Source organism: Drosophila suzukii, chromosome 3 (genome assembly GCF_043229965.1).
Source record: "Drosophila suzukii chromosome 3, CBGP_Dsuzu_IsoJpt1.0, whole genome shotgun sequence".
In the NCBI taxonomy this organism is placed as follows: domain Eukaryota; kingdom Metazoa; phylum Arthropoda; class Insecta; order Diptera; family Drosophilidae; genus Drosophila; species Drosophila suzukii.
In genome coordinates this window covers 13,289,351-13,303,590 of record NC_092082.1, presented here as the reverse complement: position 1 = coordinate 13,303,590, position 14,240 = coordinate 13,289,351, and the positions used below count along the sequence as shown (strand labels likewise).

Below are 14,240 nucleotides of genomic sequence, written 5' to 3'. Positions count from 1 at the left end.
CCCAGTTCCTTTATTTTTTCCAAGCTGTTTGTTACCTACTGCACTTCAAATGCAGTCAGCCATAAACCGGATTTGTAAAAAATGATATGGGCACGGATAGCCTGAGGTTATTGCTTAAAGGTAAAGTAACTTTAAAATGCTATTTAAAACGTATTTCATATCTATTTAATAATGGTATATATGTTTGGCTATCATATGTTTATAGTGGATAATCTCTCCATTTAAATAATTTTGCATAAATCCTTATCATTTATTTCTCATTCTTTAAGGCTACCCCTAAACTCTGAAATATTTAACGAACTTGAACTATTTTTCCACTCTTTTTTCGGTTTTTTTTTAGCAGCTAAAATGCCATTCCATCGATTCTCAATTTGGAAGATATTTCCTTTGGCATTTTCTCATTTTCAGCTTTGCTGCCCTGATTTCTAAGCTTTTTTCCGCCCCTAAAACACCCCCCGAACTTGTGCTCACGTCTTGGTTCATTATTTTTTATGGCCCAGGCCATTATCTATTTACATATGTCTAGGCTATACGCCGTCTCCTTGCCAGCTTTTCTTTTATTAGATTTCGCATTTCCATTTTATTGGCAATTCACGTGCAGTCGCTGTCAAACTGTAAATTCACACTTTTCCTAGTTTGTGTATTAAACATCCTTCAGTGGCAGCCTCCCATGGCAAACAATTTAGCTTGCATTTCCCCTGCCCTTTCAGCAAACTCTGGCTCTCAAACAGATTTACATGCGATTTGCATAAATTGAGTGCTTCCTTTGAGGCCGCCGATGATGACGATGCGGATGTTGTCGTCCCAGCCCTTTGGAGTTGCTCATGTCCCGGTCCCCGAGGCCACTTCCTCGGATCTCCAACCCCGCTCAAAGAACTCCCACCAGGAGAACTGCCTTCTCAAATGAATTTAAATCTCTGACAAAGAAATGGGCTGCCGTTTTGCAAAAGTTAATGTTTCAATTATTTTAGAAATTCAAAGGCAAAAATAATGCACTGAAAAAAAAAATAGAGAAGGGAGTAAAACTTTTATAAAAGAAAGTCACAGAATGTATGTATTAATTTAGTATAAAAAAATATATAAAACCTTAGGAATTTGTTAGAATTTTAAAGAGATTTGTACCTTGCAGAAATATTATATTTCTTTTACAATTTTTCAAATTGTTATATTCAAAAAAATTTAAAATTACAACAATGTAAATCATTTGAATTGCCATCAATTTTTGTTTTTTCCCTTTCCAGCAATTAGTTATGAACCAATGACCCTTTTAGCTTTTCCAAAAGCACCCCTATTGATTTCCGCCCGCTGGGAATTATTTTGATTGGAATTCTTCTTGATTTTCGGTCACATTTTGTGGGGCCATTGAAGGGTTAAGCGTTTATTTTTTGCATTGAATTTTCCGGTGGCCTGAGAGTGAACAATTTGATTTGACATAATTGGGGTAAAGTCAAGCGGAAACGATTATTGTGTGCATGTGGATTTGGTTTGGGGCTGAAAAATGGGAGGAGGTGTGGAAAGTGGGCGTGTGCACAAGCAAAGTAATTCAATTTCCCGGCTTACAGCACTCTTTTTTTTTTTAACCACTGGTCAACGGAAACGAGAAGGGTTTGCTTTGGCTGGCCATGTGTAGCCCTGTTTTTTGTACATTTTCCCTGCTGTCGCATTGCGTCAGCGAATATGAAGCCACCCCATATCACCCACTTAACACCCACTTTTCACCCACTCACCTGCTGCCACCCCACTTAACCCACCCAGGCAGTTAGTTTAAACTTGTTTGCTTCAACTTTTCTCTTTTCGTTCGTTTCTAGCTGGCCTTTGCATTAAAAATGCATGCGAAAGTCGTTTGACAAAAGTTTTCCACTACCAGAGAGACAAAGGGGGAGGTGGAAAAACTATGGGGGGGTGGTAAAGGGGTCTGGGTGAAGAGACACCTTGAAGGCCAAAGGCAAAGTTGCCCTCAAGCAAAGTTGACAGTTACATGCGGGTTAGACAAGATTCTCCCAGAGATTCGCTTAAAAATGCAAGCTTTAAAGGAAAAGCGGAAAAGGGCAAAGGTAAGGGTTATTACGACATTACCCCAGACAATCGATAATTTTCCAGCAATTCAATTATGGGTTTCCAGGACACACATATGCCACAACAATTCGAAATTCCCACGCTCATTGAAATGACTTCAAGGCGAAGAAAATATTATCAAATGACAGCGAAAAACATCCGAGTTATGTCATACAAATGAACAAAATGATAAAGAAAATTCTTGGGGGAGAAAATACTATGGAAAATTCGTTGGCAAAATGTCAGGCAAAAATGTTGACATTGTTTGGCTTAAGATACAAAACACACGGACTGCACAAAAAAGAAAGCAGGCAAAAAAAAAGGCAGGCATTGTTGGGCGAAGAAGTTGACAAATCAAGTTTTCCTCCTTCGTATTTTTCTTGTGCATAACGAGCTCAGAAATGTGTGTGTGTAAAATGAAAAGATGAAAAGTAAACGAAAAAGAAAATTATGAAAATGCACAAGATGCAGTGCTCTAATGGAAAGGCTTAAAAAAGCCAACTTGTCAAGTGGAAGTGGGGGAAAACTCTATTTAGTTTGTGAGATATGTGATACGAATTGGGCAGCACAAATCACATAAGTTAAATTTTAAATCCCTATGCAAATGTATTTAAATGTGGGAAATTAGTTATAGACTATAAAATGTCAAAATGTCAAGTATTAACACATAAATATCTGATCAAAATGTCCATATTATCTTTTGAATATTTTTAATCACAAAAATCTTATCAAGTTAAGTCAGCTAAACCGCTTTAATAAGCTAAGCCCTGGACTTGGGAACTTAAAGTCTCATCCGCAATCCATTAGAGCCAGTCAAAGTGCCATAAATAATGCCCTGACAATGCATCACCGAGGACAGACACAAATACAAATCGCCAGGGGCGAGGGAAAGGATTCGAGTTGGTAGCAAAGAGCACATGCTCACTGCACACCCATCCAGGCTTTTATTCAAATTGTCAACTCGAAAATGGGCTGCAAACTGAAAAAAAAAGTGGAAAAACTGAAAATCAGCACGCCAGAAAAGAACAGAAACTGAACAGATCCAACTGTAAGGTTCAACTGAGCGTATGTGCAATGTTTGCGAATGACAATTTACGAGTGGCCAGGAAAGGACGAATGCCAGGACCCACTTGCTACGGCACTTCTCCGCTAATTGCCAGCAAAACAAGCTCTCAAATCAACTTTGCACACATGGAGAAAAATTCTAAGCAACGTTGTTAGATGATTAAATCAGTCAACTAAATTAAAAAATATTTTTTAAACGCCTTCTAGTATTTAAAAAATATTTCTTTTTGTTTTATGAAATTTGATAATGATGATGATAACTAATATTTACTACATTTTTTCTGTGTGCATTGCATATTTTTTACTGCCAAATAATAACTCAGTTCTGTCTCAACTCTTATTATAATATTTAAGTGATATTTGCTAGAGCGCCCAAATGTTTTTTACTTTTTTGTTATTAATGGCTTGGCAAACGAAGCCAGATAGACTATGACTCATATGCTAATTTTCAGCCACAACAAATGTTTGTGTCCCAACTTTGCACACCTCCAATTTAACCCACCGACAACACCTGTACCGATGACATTGAACGATATGCCGCCTCTTTTTGCAGTTGAAGGAAACAAGATGTTGGCCCACTGGATAGAAACCTCTCGACTCCCTCTTTTTGACCAACTTTGATTGATGGCTTTAACAACTTTTCTCTTTGGTTTGTCTGGTTCTTTTGTTTTACGCTTTTCATTTTTGTGGTAACACTCAAGGACATCCGAGAATAGCCGGCGAAACACCAAAAAGCTTTCAGTCAAATGAGTTACGACACTCACGGAAATGCCGCAACACGGAAAAATGGAAAAGTAATCTATTTGAGGTGAAAAAGTTCGGCAATCAGTGCATATCAAAATTTAGATTTAAAAAAGGAAGCCAAAAAAATATTTTATATATGATCTCTTTCCCCGGAATTTCAATTACAAACTTTAGAAGCCTCTAAGTTTCCCCTTGACAACTAGAGAGAAGCCAAAGTTCCCGAATTATTTATCATTTGGCCAGCAACTAGTTCCGCCGCAAACTTCACTTTTTAATAAGCCCTAAAGTTTTTAGAACTTTTTTTTCAAGTAATTTCCAAATTTACGACATCGTTGCCGAGACCTAAAACAAAACCTTAAAAAATATGCCCAAAATAGAGGGAAGTAATCCAAAAGGAGCACACACAAGTAAAATAAAAAGCAAAAACTTGTTTATGACTTGCAAATTTCCTGTAAAAGCCGAAACAAGTGCAATCCTAAAAAAAAATGGGTGCTAGAAATGAGGAAACTTGTCCAAGAAGCAAATCAACTTTTCCGAACTGGGATGGATGCGGAAAACGAGAAGCCGGAGGAGAATGAATGACAAACGAACTAGAAATCCCCGCACTTGGGTAAATAACTAAGACGGAAGTGTAGCCATTCGACCGGAGGCCAAAAGGCAGGACGAGATGAGATGAGGTGGGTAAATGAACTTTAAAATGAATATCCCCGAGGTGGAAAGCAGAGCCGGGACTCGCAACTAATGTAATCAAATCAAAATGAAACGCCAGCCAAGCAACTAACCAAAGGCAAATTGCCAGCCAGAGATGACCGAGTTAGGAATAAGTTTGCCAAAGATATCAAAAACATTTTAAAGTAATTTTTATAAGTTACCATCAAGACAGTATACAAAATGACTAAATTTATAAAATATCTTTAACTAAACTGGCTAAAATTAATCACAGAATAAAGAAGGGTATTTAACAAGAAAAAAGGAACAAAGTAGTTTATTGTTGAATAGAAATTTATTTTATAATATTTTGACCACTCAAAAATGAGTAGCGACTTACCTTAAAATATTGAAAAGCGCCAAGAGAGGTCCCTTTTTTCCTACTACTACATTGGTTAACAATTAGTCACAGAACAATTACTGTATACTATTATGGACCCAAATTGTTAAGTATTGAAAATATATACCTATTTTTTAATAATAATTGAATTTACTATTCCTAACCAAGCAAATTAAAGCCCATCAAACACACATTAAAATCCTAATGTTAATGATATAATCTCATCATATTGTGTCCATAAACCAATTTCATACCTATAATACGTATAACAAATTAAATTGAGAATGTAATTCCCATATCGCTGGCCATCTCTGGCGACCGGAGAGCATTGGACTCGAGGCAATCGGAAGATGGCGAAAGGAAATATTGTCATTGAAATGCAAGTCCTGTGCCACCGCTCCTCCACCTGGCCAAATGCAAATTGAGCGGCAGTCGGGAGATGGAAATGGAGATGCAGAGACAACAATAATAATAATAATAAAAATAAAAATAATAATTTGCAACAAAAGTCAGTCAAGTGCTTGGCGGTCGAGTTGGTTAACCGCAGAAGAGACTTTTTGCCCCTTGTCTGCGCCATTGTCAATATTTGCCACCGCCGTCTGGTTTGTCATCATCATCGAAGTGATGACTGCTCCGCCCCATCTTCATCGATATGCAGACGACACAGAAATCTCAGGACGAAGACACATTTTTTTCTGTATTTTCTTTCTGCAATTGCTGTTGGGGATTTAAGTGCGAGCCTCAATCTTTTGATCACCAACCAACGCAGTGCACTTCATTTACATGCCATCATTTGTTTATTTATTTGTAAATATACTCTGAGAGTTTCTGCTAATGGAAACGATAAGTTTTTCCCAGAACACTCTTGCAAGTTGCTAATTGAAGTAGTTGCCTTGAAGGAAGTTGAGTCATGGTTGGGCTCAGGTATACTAATTGAAATGCGCTATGGCTTCCCTTGCAGAAATGTATTTAGTTAAGCTGTTTAAGAAGCGCAGAGAGAGGTCTTCTTTTTTTCATACTCGAAAATGTGTGGTAAATTACCTTAAATTCTTGAGAAGCGCAGAGAGAGGTGCCCTTCTCCTCCCATTACGTAAATGGATAGTAAATTTAAATCAACATTTCTTCTAACTTTTCTGCCGAGACCTAAAACACTTTTTGGTTAGAAAGTAAGTGACCCATGGTCAAAGTAAATGTAAAAAAAATAATGGAAAATAATTTTCAATTTGCCTGGGTCCCCCGTCTTTCCTACAATATATTGGAATATGTTTCTCGACCCTTCCTGTTCTGTTCTATTTTCCCCCACTCAAGATTTATATGTACAACGGTAATTGTAGACGCTTGGTATGCGCCGCTCGTGGTTTATTATTACCCCCCACTCTCGACTTTTCGAGCTGCTTTTCCCACTCCAAGTGTGTGTTTTGCTCTTCTTGAGCCAGGCAGCCAGCCAAGCAAACATTTCCACCAGAAGAAACACACAATAATATGTGAAAAAGGAACAAATATATATATATATATATGAAAATGAAAATAAAAGAAAAGTGCTGGCCAGACCCTAACAAGCGAGACAATAGCCAAAAGCTGTAAATTGTGGGCGGGGCTGAGCGGCAGACCAAACAACAAACTGGAACAATGAACATCATACCGGCTGTCTAGAGGAATGTCTACTGCCTTTTGGATCAGTTTCATCCAAACTGTAATTAAAACTGTGCCTGCGAAACTGTGCAGCCCACGAGTCAAGAGTGTCAAGTGCAAAGATATGGAAAAGGCATTTCCAAGGCGAAAGCTCTGGGAGAACTCAGGCTAAGAAGGAAATCATTTTACGGCCGCATGACAGACAATAAACGAAAACAGGAAAACCAGGGGGGGGGCGTTGGGTTGAAGGTTGATGGAAGAGGAAGAGTACAAGGAAGCCATTACCTCGATGCAGGTGCCACATTTGTTGTGAACACACATGCTCAGAGTCAACACCTTGAACCAGTTTAAGTGAAAAGAAAGGAGAAATTATGGCAGAGTGAGAGGCGCTGGGAAACTCAAAATAATGAAGTGCGAGGGCGCCGACACTGACATTTTCCTGAAGACCGGGAAAGCCCCTTGATGACGAGGAGGCGACCTACCCAGCAAGCAAAAGTCATTAGCGAAGCACATGACACGGCCAGAAGGGCACAGTGCTTTTAGGGATAAGAAAATAAAATGAAAATATAAAGATATAAATTGAAGAATTATGTCTTTACTACGTATCAAAATAAATATTGGAAACAGAAAAAAACAATCGGTGTGCAGCTTAAAGCAAAATGTGACTTGAACAAACAGCTAAACTTTGTGAGAATCGCGGAGAGAGGCCCATTCGTTGGATTTCTTACTAAGGCACCAAAAGTTGACTTTATAATCAGACCAGTGTACAGCTGGGTGGGCTTTTTGGCTAGATTTGTGGGGTAAATGCCGACAGTCGGAGCTGTCAGGAAATGCAGCAAAGTTGCCAGAGCCTTAGGCTGAAGAAGAAATTCTAGACGTGAGTGGCGGCCACTCCTCTGCAACCTCGCCTCCTGTTGTCATGTGCCCCATGTCAAATATTTAACACTTGGTTTATTTTGCATTTGTTTCGCTCCCCGTGGCACATGGAAATTAAATGTTTACGCTTTTTGTGGCAGCAAGTGGGCGTCGACGTCCCCAAGTCAAGAAGGCAGCGCTCAAGTGGATTTCATGGGGCCCCAAACAAAATGGCAACCAATTTGGAGAACTGCCCCCCGGAAAGGTCCCCAAAAACTCCACATTTCCATATCCAGCTCTATTCGCCCACGCAATCAATGCGGCAGAAATATTTCACAATTGCAGAAATGCAATCAGAAATCAGGAATCGGAATCGGGAATCGAGCCAAATGCCGACCAAATCACGTAGCATAATATTTTGTTATTTTGTCGGTCTGCAGCACTGTGTGTCTGCATTGCATTGACAGGCATAAGTCTGTGAGATATGCCACGGCATGGAAATCTATATGCGAAAGCAGATTTTCAAAGTCACGCGCCACCAAACAGCGGCGAGCATGGGTTAAGACCCGCGCCACCACAAATGGCTAAAAGTCAGACAACAATCGATGATGAGCATATAAAGGGGTTAGCGGTGGGGCTGTGCAGCATAACATAGAAATGTTCAGAATGCTCTTTGGCAAACGAGCTTTGAATTCAACGAGTTTTGATTAAAGTTGGAATAATTTTTTGAAGAGGTTTATTTAATGTTGCTGAAAGGTTAGGTAAATATTTTGAGAAGCGCAGAGAGAGGTGGTTTCTTGTATAAGTTTCTAGTAGTTTGACTTTATGAGAAGTGCATAGAGGTGGCTGTTTTTATAACCTTAAAGTTCTCTACTCTTCTTTTAAGAATACTTCTGAGTATCACTTTCAGGAATTCCATCACATTTTATTTCATATTCAATATACCCATAAATCATATATAGTGTACCCTTTATAAACTCCCATCCGCAGCCACAATAAGGGACATCAGTTGAGCTTGAGTCTTCGTCGCCGCGCAAGACGCCAGAACATTTCTATTAAAATGCGAAAAGCCTTTTGTGGCCATCCCCCACCAATTTCTTTGCATTTTCCTTGTTTATGCGGTGTCTAGTCTGGCTGTGTTTATCGCTGAAGCTTCTGCTTTTTCTGCTGCTGTTGGCATTGCACTTTGCATGCAAAAAACATAATAATCGGAAAGGGAAAGAGATAGTGGCAGAGAAAGGGAAAGAGCACGGACGTGTTAGTGCCTTCCGATCACAAATGTCGTGAACGTTGTTTGACGTCAGCGTAAGCCACCGAAAATAAACAATACAGCTGGGAAAAAAAAATGCAGCGGCATAGATAAACAATAAACAAAGACACGAACAGCATCAGCAGAAATGGCAAATTGAAAACTGCATTAAGAAATGGCAAAAGAAAGCAGAAGCAAAGGGAGGATCCCTTGACATTCACTACAGAATTAGAGTCGTTGAACGAGCAGAGGCATCGAAGAAAAAAAATGCAAGAACAACCTAAAGATGCCAAAAATAAAGTTGTAGAGGAAATAATAGGAACCAGACAAACAGGCGGCTAGCTTCCCAGTTATACACTCTAAAATATTTAAAAAGATTTTTGTGATTTACTTAATTTGAACACAAAATCATGTCATGATTCACTGCTTAGTTGGTTACTATGAGAAGCGCGGAGAGAGGCGTTTTTTTTCAAGCTTTATGTACTGAAAAGGTATGATATTTACGAAACATTTAACAGAGCTATTTTTCTCTGTGCAGCTAATTGCAAAACGACTCTCAAACTATTCCAGCCTAATTGAATTCTACGCGCGTTGCCAAACAACAGACAAGAAAAAAACCAGTACACAAACGCCAAAAAAACCAAACAACGAACATAGTAAAAGCCGCATTGAAAACAGAATTTTTACGATTTACGTCGGAAGGTTGTGAATTTCACTTAAAATACTTTTATTATGGGCGGTGAGCCTCTAAAGAAAATAAAGAGGAAAAAACCAAGGGCCCCTGCTCGCATTCGAGGCACGTTTTCCAGGCAACGTTGACGCTTGGCCTGGCATAAAAAAGCTTTGGTTTTTTTTTCTTCAGCTCCAGACAACACATGTACCTGTAATGGGCCCATTCGACAAGAGTCGAAACAGCAGCAACAGCAGCAACAATGAGCCGTTTAAAAACAAATTATCGAACATGTACGAAACGCCTGTCACCGCCAGAGAGTAAAATAATAAAATGGAATAAGAGGAAAATGTTTATGGACAGTCAATGATAGTCGGCGAAAATGCAGAATAATCCCAAGCACGATGCCCCAAGGGGTTAAGCTGTCTGAAATGGGGAAATTTGTTTGGGGATCGGGGAACAGAAGATAAACACATATAATTTACAGAAGTAGTACAAAGCCAGTGATGTAATGCAATTCAGGGACTGCCAGGTAAATGCTTAAGTGATTCTAGTTGTCTGGTGGTTATTAGTAAACAGAATCTTTATTTATTTGTAAACATATCATAAAATGATTACCCATTTTAGTGTCTAGCTGACGTTTAGTCATAAAACTAGCTGCTTCGTGGCAAATAAATATTAATTTAAAGTTGTAAAAAGCCAAGGAAATATGTTTAATTATTTCTGAAGGTATTTTAAAAATCTATTAAAATATATTTAGCCTTTTCTCATTAAAAAAAGTAATGTATTTCCTAGCATAAACATTTGAAAATAGGTTTAGGCTTGTTTGGGGTTAAATAAACTCACAAAAATGTAAATCATAAACTAAAACTTGTAGTGCAAATTAAATTTACATTTATTCTCAAAACCTTTCCCAACCCATTTTCCATTGCCTCAACCTTTAACCCCTTTACGATGCTGTACCATTAACCCCACATACAGTTCAGTGCCCAGTGCCACTCATCAATGTCACAAGCATAAGCACGGAAAAATCGAGGAAAACCCTCCACGTTGAGAGGCCTCACTAAATTGCTCAGAAATTCAGAAATTCGTGTAATAAAACACAGAAAATACCCGCATAAATTTCTTTTCAACGCGCTGAGGGCGTAAAAAACCTTCCGGTTTATGGATTTTGCGCTGGTAACATATATGAGTATTTTCCTCATATAACATGGTATTTAATAGTGCAACATTTCGTGGAGGGTGGGGAGAACTGCATTAAATGTGCTTAAGCGAGCGAGAGGTCATGTGCGTGATTACTCATACGACGTGTGGCCGTCGCGGAGATCATCTCACATGCCGGAAAATAAAACTGAAACGAACTGAAAGAGCGTTTCATATCAATGACATGACATATTAAACGGGCCACCAAAGCGGATTTGTCCACATATATACGTACTTCAAATCTTTAGATAAGTTGGGGCAAGTTGGGGGGCGAAAGGTTAGGGGTATGCTGGTGGGCGGGGCCGATGGCATCTGTAGCGTTCTCTGCTCTTCACAAATCAGAGCGTAAATACAATGCTGAAAGGCGATGGGAAAGCGAGACGAGAAGCGAGAAACGATGCGTGTTCTGATAGCGGAATCTGCTCAGTAGCACTTGAATGGACTGCGATGGTACAGTGATAACTCGAGAAGGAGAACAGGGAAGCTATTTCTACATTTTGTACCATATCCCAGGGTAAGAATGTTTTGATAGGATGATCAACCAATGTGATAACCATTTTTTGTTTGCCATTTAAGAATAGGAAGACCAAAACTAAAGTGATAGGATTACTTTAGTATTGATTGTAATGTTCAAATTAATATTCTATAGCTAAAAAGTAGAAACAAATCAAAATCTATTATAAAGTCCAATCCCTCAACCAGTCAATCACTTTTAAATTGAATTTTAATCACTTCTAAGCAGTTTGCCGAAACAATTTAAAGCTCAAGACCCGCATATCTTTGCAGTGGAACCTCACCCATGCCATATATCATTTACAAAGAGAACTACAGATATCCACTCAAAGCAGTTATCACTGTATCAGAAGCACATATGCGGGCAGGGTCCAGTTTAGCCCATCTGTGGGCATTGAAAAGACTCGGGAAGTGAGTGGGGGAGATACCATACCATATAGAGGGTGGGTGCGGAGTTTTGGGAGATAAAAGCGAGGCGATGGAGGAAGCATCAACAGTCGGCGGCCATTAGCTGCTTATCGCGCTTCGTCTTCGGCTGCTGATTCTTTTATATACATTTCCTTTTTTCCATCTTTTTTTTGTCCACATTGAGTATACTCCTCCTATAGGACTGAAAATAGCAGCGACAATGAGCTCAAGTGTAAAGTTATCAAGTGGCTGCGACTGGCAGCCAGATGGACGGACACCAGTCAAGGGTTAAAGCCATAGACAACGTCGAGTGTGTTTGGCCATGGCTTGTGACATAAAATGTTATCAGAAAGGATTATGACAAGCCTGCAAAAACGAGAAAAACATGGTAAAGAGCGAGGTGAAACACTGTAGAGAACTGTATCACTGGCACAAAGAAATAGAGACGACGATGATGATGATGCGATGGCGACGATATAGCCGACAACCAAGTGTCAAAGTCGGACATTCGACGCCATAAAATATTTACACCAAAAAGGAGCAAAGGAGCCTCGAGTTATCTCAAGAATCTCACTTCAGTCGTGAAAAGTTATCCTCTATTTCTTAGCGGCAAAGAAAATGGGCGGAGGGATAAGTGTCACAATTGTTGGTTAAATAAGTTGAGGATTTCTCACTTCAGTTTGGAGTACTTTGTTGCTTCTACTAAGTAGAGTTTGGCCGATTAAAGTGGTTTTAGTGGGGTTTAAAACACTGATTTTTTATTATTTTTTATACATTACTTCAATTTTAAGGTTAAAACTAGTTAGCAAATGAAATAACTTATTTTTTATGCCTTACGATGATTAATTCTACAAATCCCTAGCAATCAAACAAGAAAATACAACTGCCAGCATGTTTTCTTATCATAAAACCACTTTATTGCCATCATCACAGAACACGATCACAAGAACCATGACTCCAATGAATCATTGTCAGTTATCTACAACTTAACGAGTAGGAAAAAAGGCAAGATGACAAAGAAATCTCGATCGCTGCAAGCAAACATACAAATATAATATACAAGTATGTATGTGATTCCGGTCTGTACTTTTCTGATCTATGGAATGCACTCATCAAAAGCTGAAGAGGAAATGCTGTGAGTTCCCTAGTTAACGACAAGATGCACAGAGGAAAAACTCTAAAACATAATATGTAATTCAATATCTACAGTAAAAGGAATATTCAAGAAAAAGCGCCCCTCTCGGCGATTCTCAAATTGTTTAGCTGGCACATGTACACTATAAAGTAAACTGCAAACTATTCACTGAACAACTTCAATTTACATGATTACATTAGATATCTCTGTATCGTTGTTTTTCTTTACGTGTAGGTACTTAATTTCTTGTGCAACGTCTTATAGCTTCATAACTTTTATGGCCGTCGAATGAAGCAGTTTAGAAGGAGCCACAGTGAGATACAGACACTGAGCTGGGTATAATTAAAAACGAGGGAAGACAAGCGGCAGCTCGTGCGGCAATTAACGATAGTTAAGCTGCAAGTATCAGTTCGCTGACAAACAGCCAAGACAAGTCCAACAACTAGCAACTACAGTTAGTGGGTTGTTGTAATGGCCTTGGCAGCCAACTTGCAACTCGAGTGACATTCTTTGGTTTTATTTTTGTGCCCCTCTTTTTAGTTGCATCAGCAGCTGCTACTGCACAATACTCCTCAATAATGCAATAAAAACATTTAAACTACAGCTGAAATAAAGTCAACTTTACTAGTTCTTTTTTTGGGTAATGCAACATTTATGAGACGAGGCGAAGCAGAAGCTCCCAAATGGCAAAATCGTGAGAAATTGTTTCAATGCAAGCTCAAGTTGCATTTGAAATTGTTTCCGCTTGAAGGATTGCCCAATTGTTGATGGCGAGTGGTTGCATCTCCGAGGAGAAAACGCTGACAGATTGGGTGTGGTGGAGAAAATTCGCTGAAAATTTCATCTTTCATCGAAATGAAATAGTAAAATTGCTCACTGAACATGAGTTGAAATGTTGTACAATGAGTGGAAGCAAAAGGAATTTAACGTTCAGGGTTTGATTGATGAAAGGAAATCAGTTGGTAAAATATTGGCTATCAAACATGATTTCGAATCACGGAATTTAAATTTAGGACGTACATAAATGGTCAATCTGTAACTACTTCCTTATTAGTTTTTTTAAGCTTGCTAGATTCCCAATATTTTTCTAGGAAAAAATGATGCTTTAACTACTTTTGTATCGCCATATGAATCCATATATGGCACATATTTTCGGTCTTTTAAGACAAAAGACCCGACACAAAATGTCAATTAAATACTCAGGCCAAATATGGTTCGATTTCCAGCCAATCAAGACCATTAGTCAGCTATTCAGGGGCTTACCTACGGCAACCAAACTATATTTTACATTTTATATCGCCGTATCTTTGACGACGCCCCTGACTAGCCTGCAAAACACACAAAATCGATCCGATTATGGGAAGAAAAACAGCTGTTCGCCGAACTAGTTTCTGGAACAAGAAATGAAGGCAGAAAAAAAGCTAAACAAAACCGAAAATAAAAACCGTTTGCGTGGGCGTCGAAAGACAATTAGCCGCATGCCGCAAAATCAAGCAACCAAAACGGGTTTTTCAGTGAGTCAACATGGTGCAAACTATACGGGTTTCCATGTCATGCCTAAATAAACCATCTAAAAATGCATGGCGAATTTTCATGAAATCCAAAAATTAGTTGGGGGAAACATCACTCCACACACTCGCATTCGATCAAGTAATTCATCAAA

The 14,240-nt window shown here is 38.9% G+C and overlaps 1 protein-coding gene across 5 annotated transcripts in view; it reads right to left on the bottom strand.

Annotated features, from left to right (window-relative positions):
* Window positions 1-14,240, bottom strand: part of Eip63E (cyclin dependent kinase Eip63E) — a 107,776-nt gene that overhangs the window by 48,522 nt on the left and 45,014 nt on the right. The window lies entirely within an intron of this gene.